Source organism: Cervus canadensis, chromosome 14 (genome assembly GCF_019320065.1).
Source record: "Cervus canadensis isolate Bull #8, Minnesota chromosome 14, ASM1932006v1, whole genome shotgun sequence".
Lineage (NCBI taxonomy): Eukaryota > Metazoa > Chordata > Mammalia > Artiodactyla > Cervidae > Cervus > Cervus canadensis.
Window position 1 is genome coordinate 44,931,907 of NC_057399.1, and position 17,664 is coordinate 44,949,570.

Sequence of the window (17,664 nt, forward strand, 5' to 3'; positions counted from 1 at the left end):
TTTGAAGAATTATAAATGATTTTAATATGTAGTCAGGGTTGAGAACCTCTTCCTTATTGAGTAAGTGTATACTTTAACCCTGAAATGGTTAGCATTAAATATTCTAAAAATGCATTGAATTAAATTTTGTGTTGCATTTGAGAATAAGCTCTGTATAGAGTTAGTATTTAAAGTTTTCATTAATGTTTAAGAGAATTTGATATTTGACTAGCCTTGTTATTCTGATTGAAAATGTGTAATTAATATTAAGATTTGGGATTTTAAAATTGAAATGTAATAAGTTAATTTGGCTGAATTTATGGATAGAATTGGACTACATAAAGTACTTGAAAGAGACCATATTTATATTTAATTGACTAGACTTATTAGGATTAATAACCAAGGAACACTTTGTTTGTTAGGCTTTTGAAGTTTTTAAAAAGAAAATCCCACACATTAAAATTTAAAGTGCAATTTGAAATATTTAGAGGATTTAATTTTCTAATTTCATAAATAAGACCAAATGTTAATAAAATCATCCCTTGAAGATGATTAACAATATATTTTTCGCTTATAAATAAACAATGAGATTTATAAGTTCAATCTAAATACATAAGAAATACTAGAATTCTTAAATTATAACTTTAATTAGTTGAATATTATTTTCAAAGTAGTCACAGATGGTCTTTTAAGATCATCTTTTAATGGTATGTATAAGAACCATTCTCACGAATACCAAAAATTTACTTTGACACATGCTGAGTTCTTGTGATTTTTCCTTTTCCTTTTCAAAGTTGAAGTAGCTTTTTTCACCGTCTTTCAAAAAGTGACACATAATTCACAATGCAAAAAAATGTGAGGAATAAAGTGAAACCTTCATTCACAGCACGCTGATTGCAGTTGGTAGCATTTTGATGTATCCAACCCAGTGATTGGTTGGCTTGCTGACCTATGTCTCTTTGTCTATCATCTATCTATTTAATATTTCCTTGATTAAATGGGATATTACATGTGCTGTTTTATACTCTTTTTCCTTCAATAGTCTCCTTTGAACATAATATCCTTATACTAATAAGTTTTATCTATATGCAATGTGCCATATTCTACTATGAGATTTACCATCATTTATGGGGTGTGGCTTCCCTGGTGGCTCAGAGGGTAAAGCGTCTGCCTGCAATGTGGGAGACTCGGGTTTGATCCCTGGGTCAGAAAGATCCCCTGGAGAAGGAAATGGCAACCCACTCCAGTACTCTTGCCTGGAAAATCCCATGGACAGAGAAGCCTGGTAGGCTACAGTCCATGGGGTTGCAAAGAGTCAGACATGACTGAGCAACTTCACTTTCACTTTATATGAGTAATGTACTCAATTTATAAGTTATTTCCAAATTATTCTATTACAAGCATTACTATGAGGAACATACTTGATTTTTTACATTTTGGCATTTGTGTGATTATTTACAAGACTTCATTTCTAGAATGAAGAGACTCTCTGTCTCTGAGTTATGAACTTTTAGAATTTGGAAAAATAAACCTATTCTTTTGATGGCAATTAGGCATTTCAGGCTGTGCTATGGTTCTCATTGAGGCTCTGCCTTAGTGGCAAGAGTTCAGAGGCCTGGATCTAAATTCTTACCTTAACCCTGTCTATTTTTATTTTAATCATCAATTAAATTATCAGTTTTCTCATTTCATAAGGTGAAGATAATAAAATTTCCTTAAAGCAATTTTGGGAGAGGATAGGTTTTTTTTTTTTTCTGATTTATAAATAAGTTTATTTGCATCATTTCTTTATAGAAATCCGCACATAAGGAGTGTCATACATATTTCTCCTTCTTTGTCTGACTTACTTCATTCAGTATAACAATCTCTTGGTCCATCCAGGTTGCTGCATATGGTATTATCTTATTCCTTTTCGTGACTGAGTAATATTCATTTATATATGTACCATATCTTCAACTGTCAGTGGACATTTTGGTTGCTTCCTTGTCTTGGCTATTGTAAATAATGCTGCAGTGTACATTGAGGTGCATGTATCCTTTTGGAACATGTTTTTCTCCGGATATATACCCAGAAGTGGAATTGCAGGGTCTTATGGAAGCTTTATTTTTAGTTTTTTAAGGAACCTCCATACTGTTCTCCATAGTGGCTGCACCAATTTACATTTCCACCAACTCTGTAGGAGGGTTCCCTTCTGGGAGAGGACAGTTTTGTAAAAGTAGCTAGAATGGAGCTTAAAACACAGTAAAGCTCAGTATATTTTTTATTTTCTCTCTACTTGAACCTGAGAAGATGGAATTCAATGAATTCCTCCTAGTTTCATCACTGTTTGAATTGCATAAAAGGTTGGAACATTTTCAGTTCTTGCTTGAGACTTCATTCTGCTATCTCTATTTCCAGGCAGTTGATATTTAATATTTTGAATAAAATGAAGTCATCACCTTATTTACAAAACAAGCTTACATATTTTTTCAGTACTGAAATATATTTTTGCCATGTTAAAACTTCCTTTGCAAAGATAATTAGCAAGACCATTCAAAATAGTTACAACAGTGTCTCTTTTTCTACATATGTCATAAAACAAATAGGCAAATTTAACCAAGGGAAAAGAAAATCTTGGGAAACACTCTAGAGTTCTGAGTATTATACAAAGATGCACGTGGACTAAGATATAAAGTTAAGAATTAACTTGTAGTATGTAAGACAGAGAGGAAATGGATTGATTTTAGGCTGAAACATTTTGTCTTACTGAGTTTGAGTTAAAGCAACTTAGTGAAAAGAGTTTTTTCTCTGATTGAAAACTTTGTATAAATGGCATAATTTTATAAGGGATCCTACAATCTCTAAATATCACATGGGATGCAAGTTTAGAAATCATCTAATTTGATTCCTTCATTTTATAAATGAGCAAAATGAAACTCAGGAAGGTTCTGATATATTTGAAGGTTTAAAGAGAAACCAGAATTTTTGTTAGAATGAATTGCAGACACCAACTTCATTTTACGCAAAGGGAAGTATGGCTAGGGAATCTGACATGACTTGTCAGTGATAAACCAGAGCCTAGGCCTAGGACTCTTGTTCCAGTGTTCCTCTAACACGGGTCAATACACATGTTGAATGGGCAAGAATAATACATGACTTCTTTTGTTAGCCTGAGATTCTTCTAAATGTGAAGGAGAACTCAAAATCAACTGAAATTTGAATCAACAGTTTTATCTTTGGATATTTCACGGAGAGTCTGAGTTCCTGAGTGCAGAAGGGTTTTCAGGGGAATCTTTAAAGGAATATTGAAAAGCCAGGCCCATTTTCTTAAGGGTTTCTACCTGAGGTCAATTGATCATTGGAAGACACACATTTCTTTAACTGCTAAGTTGCAGTGACTGTTGCCCGGAAGGACTCATCTGTTGGTCCTCTCTGGTTTTCCATGTAAATGCTAACCCATTCACATTCATTCAGCTCTATTATCCATAAGGGGCAAGACCAGGAATTTTAGAAGAGCTATCCCCCTCCCAGATAGTTCTGAGTTCACACGCTAGTAAAAAGCAGCAAACATAAGACAAAAACTTAATGTGAACAAATATCAGAAAGTAAGAATGATCCGTAATTCACTCAGTTCAGTTCAGTTCAGTTGCTTAGTCGTGTCCAACTCTTTGCAACCCCATGGATCACAGATTCACTATCCATGTGTAAATAAATGTTTTTAAGTCTTTTCTGTTTTCTGTCCTATGCACGATTCAAAGAAAAGGCACCTCTCTAAGTTAAGACGTTGTTGAATTTACAGAGGCTAGACGAAGACATCCATTTAAAATTCTACTCTTTTTCTCTAGTGAGGTCAGAGATTTCCGGTAAGCCCTCCCCATTGCCCAGGCTAGCAAACCGTAACAGGGAGTGTGGCATTGTATCACAGTAACTTATTTCAAACTCCAGGTGTGTATGCAGTACCAGTGTTGAGCCTGAAGAAAATTTATTACAGATGTCTGGAATTGAAGACTGTTGACTAGGTGCAAACATTACCTCATCCTCCACTTGACACTAGCACAGTTGGGGGGAGATTATAAAGGTAAATACAAATGTGCTAAAATGTAAATGTGGACTATTTCTCTAGCAAATTGGGTTTTCTTGTTATAGCCATCTCAGTGTTTTATGAGTCAGATAATAGAAATCCTGAAATTAGGGACAGATTTACAGCTTGTTAGGGAACAGTTTCCATTAATCCCTTGAATACTTGATGCTCGTGTTCTCTTTCACAGAATTCATGAGAATAGCTAAATGTCATGGCTCTTTTAGTTTTCAGAGTCTGTAAATTCTGATGACAGACAAGATTGACTTGCATTGAGAGATCTAAAACAATGGCAGTAGTGGGTGTACCAGAGCAGTGAACACAAACTGGTATTTCTTTCATTGTGTTCACATCATGTTTTCCCATCCTGAAGGTGGGTACCCACATGGTAAGCACAAGATTAGAATTATTTTGGAAGGCTAAGGAAACAGGGAACTCAGAAAAAAGAGACACCATTTGATGACTGTCATAACAAAAAAATGACTCAAGTTAAGTAAATGTCCCAGCACTCTGACCTCAGTGTCATATTACATAGGTTGGAAAATGACATGCAGATCTAATCTGCACAGCTAAAGCAAAGATGATTTTAAAAGAAATACTTATGGATGAGGGAGCTTCTTGGAATAATTGGATCATTTTGGACTTGTAGAGTTAACGTGTTTGGAGTAGGTTACTAAGCAGCCTTTTTAAAGGGCTGGGCAGGGAGAGTCTATTTTGGCCAGTGAAACCACCTGAAATGTGCCTATAGAAGCATCTGGTAATAAAAGAATTGATTAACTATCAAATCCTTTTATAAGTCAGCCAGCAACATGTTCATGATGGTCCCCAGTGCCAAGCTTTTGCTTTGGAACCATTGAAACCTTCTCTTGTCTCTCTTCCAGGATCAGTGAAATCAAGTTCCCTAAATGTGTTCTTGACTACTGGGGTCAAGTGCAGCTCAAATCATCAGGAGCTTCTTCTATATGATGATTAGTCTCTCTGTGACATCCCAGGATGTGCATGCTTGTTTTTGCTGAGACCCCAGCCCAGAATCCCAAGTGTATTTTTGTATCTTGTTGTCAATTAGACTGGTTAGGATGAGTAAGTTTTGGTCTACTAGAATAGTAGTTGCAGAAATACACTCAAAATTCAGTTCTGCGATGTTTGGATTTGCGTTGCCTGGTGTTGATAGTTGGTTCAACTGTTCTGACATTTATGGCTGTGTTTCATCTTGGAAACCATGTGCAGTTGTAACTGGGAGTTGGCAGGTGCAAGGAAAGAGTAAGTGAAACTTTATTGGCATTGTTTTATTCCTCAAGATTCCTTTCAGAAGGTGAAATAAGAAATATTGACGAAATTGGGAGGACTGGCCTGTTGAAGCCTGTTAAAGGTGTGACCTGATTGTGAGTTCATATGTTACTTGCTGTTGCCATTGCTGTGGTGACAGATTTAACCTTGAATTTCAAATATTTACCTCAGTAATTATGCTTTCCCACCATGAACAGTAACCAGAATAAGAGATTAGATGGCCCCAAAGTGAATAGATGGTAAGTTTCCCTAGGGATTATTACACTGATGTGAAAAATCGTAAGAGTGTTCACACCAACCCATGTGTTATGAGTTATGTAATTCTTTTTGTAAAATCCCTTATCTGTCTTTAAAAAATCAATTTATTTGAGGAGATGGCCAAGAGTACCATCATTTTAGAGTAAAATCTCTGACTTCACCTGCCAAGAAGAGCCAACTTGATATTAAGGTCTGTTAATGATTTAACTTCTCTTTGGTTGATGTCAGCCTGAGTGCAAGACTGCTTTCAGTTATCTACGAGACCTTTGCCTTTTTTCAGAGGAAGAGAATATGCAAAGAAAATATGTGTTGGAATAATGGTTTTAGTTTTAATTATAAATTATGATTTTTATACTTTGTGTATATTGTAAAAAAGTTTTATCTTGGTCAATTTCAGTGTTTCTCAAATTCTTAAAAATTATTTTCCCCCAAAGACCTTATTTTTAGATAACTTTTCCTTCCAAATTGTTCTCCACATGAAATTAAATATGAAGAATAACAAAATTTTACTGGACAGGGTTATTTGTATACCTTCCAAGACCCAATTTTCCCACTTTTGGGAGTGTATGGCCCTCATTGAAAATGCATGGTTTATTTTAAATAAACTTATATATAGTAAACCAATTTTTAAAAATTTCTTGAATATTATAAAACAATAAAAATCAGAACACAAAGCAAAGAGAACATAATATACACTCATAATCCCATCTACTGAGACACAGTCAATAATTATACTTTGATGTACATACTTGCAAATCCTTGTCCTGATATGTTGTATTTAGTATTTTAAACAGACAAAAAATATATATTATGCCATATGTCATGTTTTGTAACTTGCTTTGTTCATTTAATAATATTTTATGAACATTTTTTCAAGACAAAAATTGAGTTGTACAACATCATTTTTACTTGACTGAATATATCTTTTTAGGGTTAAATTTCTTTACCTCTATTATTTGATATCTTGTTGTTTTAGAAACCATAGCACTGATTCAAAATCGTTTAGAGAGCCCAGAAATAAACCCACATACCCATGATCAGTTAATCTTCAACAAAGCAGCCAAGAATATACAATGAAGACAGTCTCTTCAGCAGGTGGTGTTGGGAAAACTGGACAGCCACATGTAAATCAGTGAAGTTACAGCACACACTCACCCTCACACCATGCAGAAAAATAAACTCAAAATGGCTTAAAGACTTAAAGACGAGACCATGAAACCCCTGGAAGAGAACATAGGCAAAATATTCTCTGACGTAAATCGTAGCAACATTATCTTAGGTCACTCTCCCAAGGCAGAAGAAATAAAAGCAAAAATAAACAAATGGGACCTAATCAAACTTACAAGCTTTTGCACAGCAAAGGAAACCATAAACAAAATGAAAAGACCACTTACCAATTGGGAGAAAAAATTTGCGAATGAGGCAACCAACAAGGGCCTAATTTCCAAAATATACAAACAGCCTATACAACTCAATAACAACAACAGCAGCAACTCAATAAAAAATGGGCAGAAGACTTAAATAGACATTTCTACAAAGAAGACATACAGATGGCCAATAGGCACATAAAAAGATGCCCAACTTTATTATTAGAGAAATGCAAATCAAAACTACAATGAGATATCAACTCACAAGAGTCAGAATGGCCATCATTAAAACATCTACAAATAAATTCTGGAGAGTCCATGGAGGAAAGGAAGTCCTCCTACAATGTTGATGGGCTGATACAGCCACTATGGAAACAGTATGAAATTTCCCTCAAAAACTAAAAATGGAGTTGCTGTATTATCCAGCAATCCCACTGCTGGGCATATATCGGGAAAAAACTCTAATTTGAAAAGATGCATCCCAGTGTTCATAGTAGCACTACTTACAATAGCCGAAACACAGAAGCAACCTGAATGTTCATTGACAGATGAATGGATTAGGAAAATGTAGTGTGTGTATGTAGGCATACATATACATAAACACAATGGAATACAACTTGGCCATAAAAAGAATGAAATAATGCCATTTACAGCAATATGGATGGACCTAGAGATTATCATCATAAGTGAAGTAAATCAGAAAGAGACAAATATATGTTAGCACTTATGCTGGAATCAAAACAGAAACACTCACAGACATAGAAAACAAGCTTATGGTTACCAAAAGGGAATGGGAGGAGGGATAAATTGGGAGTTTGTGATTAGCAGATACAAACTAGGATATTTAAAATTAACAGCAAGGTCCTACTGTATAGCACTGGGAACTGTGGTCAATATCCTATAATAAACCATAGTGGGAAAGAATATGAAAAATATATTCTCACCAGATATATGCATATATATATCTGAGCCACTTTGCTATACAACAGAAACTAATACAACATTGTAAACCAGTAGTAATTCAAGTAAAAAAAAATCTCTATGCTTTCTTTGTAACTAAAACTTTTTACACATTAATTCCTTAAAATTTTTCAGAAGGATTAAAATCCATGCACACTTTAAAGCCTTTATCAACAATCTTGCACTAGTTTACATTTCTATTCCCATGCATTAATTGAGAATGTCCATTTTCCTGCAACTTAACCAACAGTATTATCACTTCTAAAAATATTTGCCCTCTGATAAGTAAAATGCTTGTGCTAGTAGGTATTATTTTATTTTTAGAAAGAGTGATCTTTTTAAATATATTTATTGGCCATTCGCATTTTGTTTAGCATTTCTCTAACTTAAAAATGAGCATCTGATTTTTTTATAGCATGCAAATGTACAAGGTCAGTGTAAAAAAAACTTTTTGTGAGAACAAGCAGGTCCTGAATATAAGTTCACATTAAGACAAAGCAGTTATTTATATTTAAGACACAGATGCATCAAATGAGATGTAAGATTATTTAAACCGAACAGTCTTTGGGTTGAGAGAGGGTTATGGGGACCAAGAAAGAATTATTTTCAGAATTAGGACTTATTAAAAAATCTTTCTCAAAGAAGACATTTTATAAGTTGCTAACATGGCAGAAAGAAATTATGTTCTGTCATATGTCCATGAGCTTACTTTTTATGTGACAAGCTTGACCTTTTGAATAGTTAGAAAAATAACTCTTCTATTTGGGTGATTTTGTAGGTGGTCACTTACACGGTTTAATCCACATCATTGATCTTCAAAAGTTTGTACACTTTATCATTGGGATGTTTGGACTCCTCTCTTTATGTTTTTGTTCAGTTTGTTGACTCAATGAATTTCATCACTTTCAGTTCAGTTCAGTTGCTCAGTCGTGTCCGACTCTTTGTGACCCCATGAATCGCAGCACGCCAGGCCTCCCTGTCCATCACAAACTCCCGGAGTTTACTCAAACTCATGCCCATCGAGTTGGTGATGCCATCCAGCCATCTCGTCCTCTGCCATCCCCCTCTCCTCCTGCCCCCAATCCCTCCCAGCATCAGGGTCTTTTCCAATGAGTCAACTCTTCACATGAGGTGGCCAAAGTATTGGAGTTTCAGCTTCAGCATCAGTCCTTCCAATGAATACCCAGGACTTATCTCTTTCAGGCTGGACTGGTTGGATCTCCTTGCAGTCCAAGGGACTCTCAAGAGTCTTCTCCAACACCACAGTTCAAAAGCATCAATTTTTCAATGCTCAGCTTTCTTCACAGTCCAACTCTCACATCCACACATGACCACTGGAGAAACCATAGCCTTGACCAGACGGACCTTTGTTGGCAAAGTAATGTCTCTGCTTTTTAATATGCTATCTAGGTTGGTCATAACTTTCCTTCCAAGGAGTAAGTGTCTTTTAATTTCATGGCTGCAGTCACCATCTGCAGTGATTTTGGAGCCCCAAAAAATAAAGTCTGACACTGTTTCCACTGTCTCCCCATCTATTTCCCATGAGGTGATGAGACCAGATGCCGTGATCTTAGTTTTCTGAATGTTGAGCTTTAAGCCAACTTTTCCACTCTCCTCTTTCACTTTCATCAAGAGGCTCCTTAGTTCCTTTTCACTTTCTGCCATAAGGGTGGTGTCATCTGCATATCTGAGGTTATTGATATTTCTCCCGGCAATCTTAATTCCAGCTTGTGCTTCTTGCAGCCCAGCGTACTGCCACAAAATAGTAACTAATTTATGTTACGACTCTCAGTAGCCATGAACTATTACTTCACAAGGGGAACTTCAAGATCTTTGATTCTTTTCACATTATTTCAAAGTAGATTTAAGTACCAAGATGTGTCATTGCATACATTTTATTGGCCTCACCTTGAGTTAAGCTCATAACTTCCTGGGTGTCACAATAAGCCATTAAGCCCCATTTTCAACAATACAACCTAGGTATCCAAATGATTTTTAATGAGATATTGAGACATAGTTATAACCATTGTTTGTTTAGAAGCTGAACCATGTCTCTGGATAATATTATTTTATTTTTGAAATGATACATTTTCCAAAGACTGATGATTATATCATTTCTGTCCAAAATTATGACAACTGTCCTCTACTTTTTGGTATATGAGATATTAACTGCTATACCAACTTTAGCTGGTAGATAGATGCATACCCTTAATGTATGGTTAGGATCCTTTTATCAAAAAATCTCAGTAATGAAGTGGATGATAAGACATTACAATCATGAAAAAATTAACTTTTAGGAGGAGGGAATGTCAGTCCACTCCAGGATTCTTGCCTGGAAAATCCAATGGACAGAGGAGCCTGGTGGGCTACAGTCCATGGTGTTGCAGATCAGACACCACTGAGCATGCATGCACAATACCCCTCAATACCCCAATTATTTATTTATTTCATTAAACATTATTCCAAGACCTTGTTCTAAACTATATATATATATATATACACACACACACGCACACACACATATGTGTGTGTGTTTGCTCAGTCACTAGGTCATGTCTGACTCCTCGTGACCCCATGAACTATAGCCTGCCAGGCTCCTCTGTCCATGGAGTTCTCCAGGCAAGAATACTGGAGTGGGTTTCCATTTCCTTCTTCAGGGGATCTTCCCAGATCAAACTTGTGTCTCCTGCTTTGCAATGCAGATTTTTAACTACTGAACAACCAGGGAAGTCCCTCCTTTTTTTTTTTTTTAATCATTTAAAAAAATGTAATGAGATTGGTTTTCTTTGTTTCTTTTCTGAAAAATACTTATGTATTTGGTCTCTTTAACCTGTGGGAAGTAAATGTTGTTTACTTTTCATTCAGCCTCTTATAATAGATTTGTAGAAGTTCCTTGGACAACAAGGAGATCAAACCAGTCAATCCTAAAGGAAATCAACCTTGAATATTCTTTGGAAGGACTCATGCTGAAGCCAAAACACTATTACTTTGGCCACCTTATGTGAAGAGACAACTCATTGAAGAAGACCCTGATTCTGGGAAAGATTGAAGGCAGGAGGAGAAGAGGGCAAGAGACTTGCACGGCATCACTGACTCAATGGACATGAGTTTAGCAAACTCTGTGAGACAGTGAAGGACAGGGAAGCCTGGTGTGCTGCAGTTTGTGGGGTCACAAGGAGTCAGACACAACTTAACAACTAAACAACAATAATTGAGGAACTGGGACTATCATACAACTGGAAAGTGAAGGCAAGATTAAAACACAGGTTTCTGTAATTCCAAAAACTATACTTGATGTATTATCCATGCCGCCCTCCTACATAATACATGGCCATTATTAAATTTGAAAATCAAGCTGAATAGAAAGTTGCAAATGTGGAGAAAGGACTATTAATCTAGTTAAACTGATTCATGGTGCTATGTTTACTAAAGCAAATAGCCAACTTACAGCTTACAAATTACCAGATATATCCTAATACTATATTCAAAAGGTGGTGGAGGCAAGTAGTACAGTCTTACCAGCATGGGTTTATTTCTCTAGGGATTTACAAAGCAGCTCTTCATGGAAAGGAAGAAAGATCATAAAAATGCTGGTAGGTTATCTCCTCGGGTGGAGTTGTAAGAATGATGAAATCATTCATTAGGGTGTGGCACACATCTGGCCTTTTATGAAGTTAGGGAAAAGTGTGACATTCATTTCTATTCTATATGTTAAGTTACATCTTTGGTCATGAATTTTCCTCTCTTTCATTTTAAAGATTTTTACATGTGTTTTCTAAGAATAGATGGCTACCCCAGATATGCTGGTGGGAATAATGACTGAAGTTCATGCTTTTCAGATAATCCATAGAGCTTCCCAGGTGGCATTAGTGGTGAAGAACCCACTGACAATCCAGGAGACTTAAGAGATGGGAGTTTCATCCCTGAGTTGGGAAGATCCCCTGGAGGAGGGCATGGCAACCCACTCCAGTATTCTTGCCTGGAGAATCTGCATGGACAGAGAAGCCTGGCGGGCTACAGTCCATGGGGTCACAAAGAGTTGGACACAACTGAAGTGACTTAGCATGCAGGCATAAAAAAAAAATATATAACAGGAGACCATTATAGCTCACAGAGTTCTATTTGAATAGAAGTTCTTTGGCACTTGGAAATGTGTGTACATTCAAGTCTGTTGGTTATACATTTCCATTTTTGGGCAACCTGTTCCAATCTAATGAAAGTGACAGGATTTCATCAATGTCAGCAATCTCAATTTGATCACCATTAACCTTTCTCTAGGTCACTTTGCTCACAGGAATCACATAGTTATGCTTATTAATGGTGGTAAGTTAGGGACTGACTGATCCCTGAAGTTTTTCTATCTCAGCATACTGTTTGGATCATTACTACTTCTATTAATGAAATCGACTATCACATTCTGCAAATTTTTGTTGGTTGTCTTTAGCATTTTCAAATTTCTTGCTGCTCTAAACTGCATGGCTACAACCAGACACTGACATCTTGTGAGATTTGGATGTGCTTCTGTTGCAGAATAGTGAATTCCTTGAAATCTAGATGTTTGTAATAGTAGGAGGATACTTCCTTTTCTTCCTTACCTTTGTCTATTTTTTTGAGAGATCAGAGAGAGCTTCAGACACCAACGTATGTTTCGATGAATTGTTTGTGTTTTGGCTTCCATTGTCAGACCTACACTGATACTTTGCCGTATTTGCTGTCATTACAGATGATTGCTCCGCTTTGGCAGAAATGTCTTGTTTTTTGTTTTTTTGGTTATTCTATATGACTGGCAGAAGTGATGCTCAAAATATTTAGTCACTGGTTCACCAAAGGCACTGACCAATCTGAACAGCTGCTCTGGCTGGTTACAAGGGACACTGGCTATAAACAGCTGGGGTAGGTGGGTCCATGTGCAAGGGCTGAGTGTTGCTGGTTGAGGATATTTTTGGAGCATCTGTCTCAAGTAAGTCTCTTTTTGCTTTTTACTACTGTGCAGGCAACATCATAGATCACAGAAAATGTTGACAGAGCTACTGAAGCTACTGAAGTTATTGTTTAAGATGACACTGATGAAAGAGCAATTAGGAATTAGCCTCTATGTCATATTCATGTAGACCTGTTAATAATCAGATGGCTCAGTGCAATTCAAAAATGTATTTGCTAGGTTTCTGGTGTATCCAGTTCTACTTTGTTCTACCTTTTTTTCCGTGAATGCAGCATACTTCACAGATACTAATTCCCAGCACATGTACATTTTATTTGAGAGCTAACTACCCTATATTTAAGATAAAGTTAACAGAGTGGGGAGATTAGATCAGAATGCTATCAGATGGTGGTAAATTTAGGGTCAAGGTTCAAAACAGACAGTTCATCTACAATTCTGATTTTTCATGTTCCTCTGATGTCTGAGCATGAACTCCCCTAGGTAGACAGAAATGTTTATTTAAACACTTTATAGTGATTTATTAAAGTGGATACATCAGTGTTGTCTGTATGCATGCAAAATCCTTGAGAGATTACACAATTAAAAAGGAAATAGATGCAACCTCGCCCGTCACAGGACCAAAATTCCCTTTAGCTGAAAGCACACTTGGAGACGGAGATTAACCATTTTTAAAGAGGAATGTCATCTGTTTATGTTTATTTCTTTTTCTCTCCGGGAGATTCTTTCTCACAGTCAGAATGGGTTCCGGAGCACTACCTAAGGAATCTCAAGCTTTTCTCCCTCCAGTTTCTTTCTTTCTTAATAGAGAAAGGGAGACAGAAGTTAAGGGCCAGCAGTGTCTATTCTTTTAGCTACATTTTGCACTGGTACTTACATCTACCCTTTCTTGCTTAAGCTACAGGATCCATCTTTCCGATTTGTTTCCTTTTCTTTTTTTCTGAAGGGTAAGGAAAGAGGCGAGAAATACCATGGTTTCTTCATTTCCTGTTAAGTCTAGTCAAGGCATGGGGAATTGTATTTCTGGTGGGAAATAGGAAGATGTTCTTTGAATATCTGCTTTGGCCTGATGTGTGCGCATGTGTGCTCAGTAGTGTCTGACTCTTTGTGACTCCATGGGCTGTAGCCCAGCAGGTTCCTCTGTCTGTGGAATTTTCTAGGCAAGAATGCTGGAGGGGATGCCATTTCCTACTCCAGGGGATCTTCCTGACCCAGGGGTTGAACCCATGTCTCTTGCATCTCCTGCATTGGCAGGCGAAAATTCTTTACCATTGTGCCACCTTTGATCTGATGTACGTGTGTGCTAAGATGCTTCAGGGTATCTGACTCTTTGCGACCTCATAGACTGTAGCCAGCAAGTGACCCTATAGACTGTAACCAGCTAGATGCTATGAAAAAAACCAAAATGCTGCTTATCTCTGCTGGCAAAAGAAGGGCAGCTACTAAAATATGAAACAAGTAGGTTGAAGAGAAGAGGTATTAAGAAACCAAAAGACTCAACAAAGAGGAATTTGCATTTTTGGAGAAAAGAGAGTTAAGTACTTAACTATTAGAGTATACCAGTGTTACAAAGCCTTTTTACTTTAGACTAGTTGGGAGGAGTTTGGTCTACAGTTTTGAAGACTCATAAGTAAAATTTGAAGTAACTTAATTTTATTAATGTGAGATTAATTTAATTCTGACTTTTTATTCTGCTAATTCCTTATCAAGTTATTTCCTTCACAGAAGGCATACAGGAAAGAACCTTGCCGAAATTGCTTTACTTAATAGCAGAGATACATTTATTGTTAGTGGTATTTGTATAATAGAAATTAGAGTGCTAAAAATGTAAACGTACTATGTTGTCTGTGATATAGTAGATAAAAGCGCTGGTTTTGGAATCAGATAATCCAGGTTTAAATTCTAGTTCTACATCTGGTGGACTTGGACACTGACTTAACCCATCTACGTTTCAATGTTCTCATCTCTAAAATGACACAGAATGTGTACCTAAGCTACTGGGCCAGAATGAGGATGAAAGTAATGTTAAGTGCCTCAGAATAGTGTCCAGCCCAAAGTAAGTGCTCTGTAAATGCAAAGTGTTACCACTGAGTAAACATCAGTCTTTTTATACTGCTAACACTTTTATCACTCCCTTTCTCATGGGTAAACTTCATCTCTATTAAATGATCACACTGTAAATTACCAGTGTCCAACTTGTGTTTTTCATTCATTCATTCATTTTTTTTTAAACAGACTTTGTTTTGCAAGCTTCCCATTGTGCCCAGACCCTCCCCACCCTCCTCTCACCTCATCTTTAGGACTGGACTGCGCACTGCATTTGCTAGGAGGATGAATATAGACCCTGACTTGTTCTTCACTCAATTGCTTTCACTTTTCCTAGCTTGGAGGCCCAGATGTTGACAAGATGGGTTTGGGGATAGCAGAGACCCTTTCAGTATAAGGTGAAGAAGATGCCGATTGTGCCACAGTGTTATTGTCAATGAAAGTAACTGCCTCTTTTGTTACTTGTTCAGAAGGAGCAGGGAGGTGAAGATTAAACACAGGGATCATTGGACAAGGCAGACTTAATTCTCGGAGAACTCAACACTTTGCCCCATAGTTCTGAAAGGTCATCATGGTGCTACTTAATAGTCTTAATGTACTGGGTATTGTTTTCCATGTAAAATCCCCAAGTGCTTTCAGCCTCTCCTTAGCTGCCAACAGCTTTTCACCTGGTGTTTTCTATTCCTTTTGCCACCCCATCTCCTCTGCTTTATCCAGATTCTAAATCTTTGTGCTCCACATCTCATTCCCTGTACTCCCTTCTCACCACCACCAGCCCCATTGTATTTTTATGGTGAATAAAATAACTGTAGTGTAAGCTCACTGGGATAACAAGGCATTTGTTTTTGTGTATCTTTTTGGTAAGATAAGTCAAAGGAAGATGGTGAATATTTTTTTTAATTATTTATAAACAATCTACACATAATTCCACTTAACTGGAGATAATAGCTTAGGCTGCTTTCTGATTTAACTCCCTTGCTATTTCAGATAAAGAACCTACACAGGCTGTCATTTGAGTAGGCATTTTGCCTAAAACTTGACCCTCTGAGAGTGAGCATCTCAGGGCCGTTCTGCATTCCACTGGTGCCATTAGCCTTCAGTATGCATGTTGCAAAGTAGCGTACAGAGTTGGATCTATCCCAATCAGTTTAGAGGCTAGCTGAAACTTGCCCTGAATCTAAAAGAAAACAATTAAATCAAGCCAGTGGGTCTAAAAATAGCTTCCCTGATTAGAATGTGAAGTTTGGAGTTAAGGGGACTTTCTTGCATTTGATATTAACTATAACAAACTAGGGTGTTGGTTACAATTATATAGAGCCCAATTATCTTGTTGAATAAAAAATGGACTGATGGTTGGTGAGGATGAATTATTGGGTCATAGATAGGTGAGGGGATACATATGTATCATTTTAGATTTGAGAACATTTGTCCCTCTTCAAAACTCTAGCTAGGAAATTCACTGGGAATCTTATTTATGCATATGTTTGGTAATGTTTACTACTTATTAATTCTATATAAATGGCTGAACTTTCATTAAAGACAAGAATCTATTTGAAAAGAAAAATACTTCTCAGCAGCATCCTCAGCACAGGGATGCCTGTGTGTCAGTGAACATTATCTTTATTTTATTTTTAATAATTTTATTTACTTATTTATTTTGGCTGTGCTGTGGGTAGGCCTTGCACTAGTTGCAGTGAATGAGGGCTACTTTCTGGTTGTGACGTGTGGGCTTCTCATTGCTCTGGCTTCACGAAATTGTTGCAGCGCACAGGCTTGAGGGCGCGTGTTGTAGTTGCTTCAGGAGTTGCAGCATGTGGCTCAGTAGTTGCGACTACCCGGCCCCAGAGCACAGACTCAGTAGTTGTGGCACATGGACTTAGTTCCTCTGGGGCGCATGGGTTCTTCCCAGATCAGGGATCAAACCCAAGTCTTCTGCATTGACAGGCGGTTTCTTTACCACTGAGCCACCTGGGAAACCCTGTCACTGAACTTTATAAACAAGTGCTTGCTCTTGCCTTAACACATGACTGTTCTGTGCAGGCAAAATGTAAGTACTAATGCCATTTATAAGAATTTGCTGCGTTTTCTGTTCTGTGCCTTTCTCTGATTATTTATCTGCTCTTCTCCAAAGATTGCCATTTTGAACTGCTTAATGGATTTTGTCAGCTGAAAATGTCAATGCCCTTATGTAATGAACATGCCAATATGTAGGTGTATATCTGGAATTAGTGTAGACGTGGTGAAGACAGTTCGGTGTTGATTGATAATTTTATTTGATTTGGGCTTTTTACTTTGCTTTCCTCAACTATTCTGTATTTTGACTTTTATTGCCTCTCACTGAGATTCTGGTCCTGACTAGAGGTTTTTTAAGGAAAATTTTTAAGAAGTACTAATACCTGCCTTCCAAGGGTCTTTTCAAGATCATCTATGTAATAAATGTCATATGCTAGCATTCAACATGGAGAAGGAAATGGCAGCCCACTCCAGTGTTCTTGCCTGGAGAATCCCAGGGACGGGGGAGCCTGGTGGGCTGCCGTCTATGGGGTCGCACAGAGTCGGACACGACTGAAGCGACTTAGCAGCAGCAGCAGCAGCATTCAACAATTGGCAGATAGTGTTATTTTAAGAAAATGAACTTTTCATAAAGATGGAGACCCATGGAAAAAATCTCTTTCCTCCTGTATCTCTTGTCTTTGAGCTCCAAATTAGCTGTTGCTTCCAAATACTGTCCCTTACTAAAAATGCCATACTGATGACTGTGTCTTCATGTT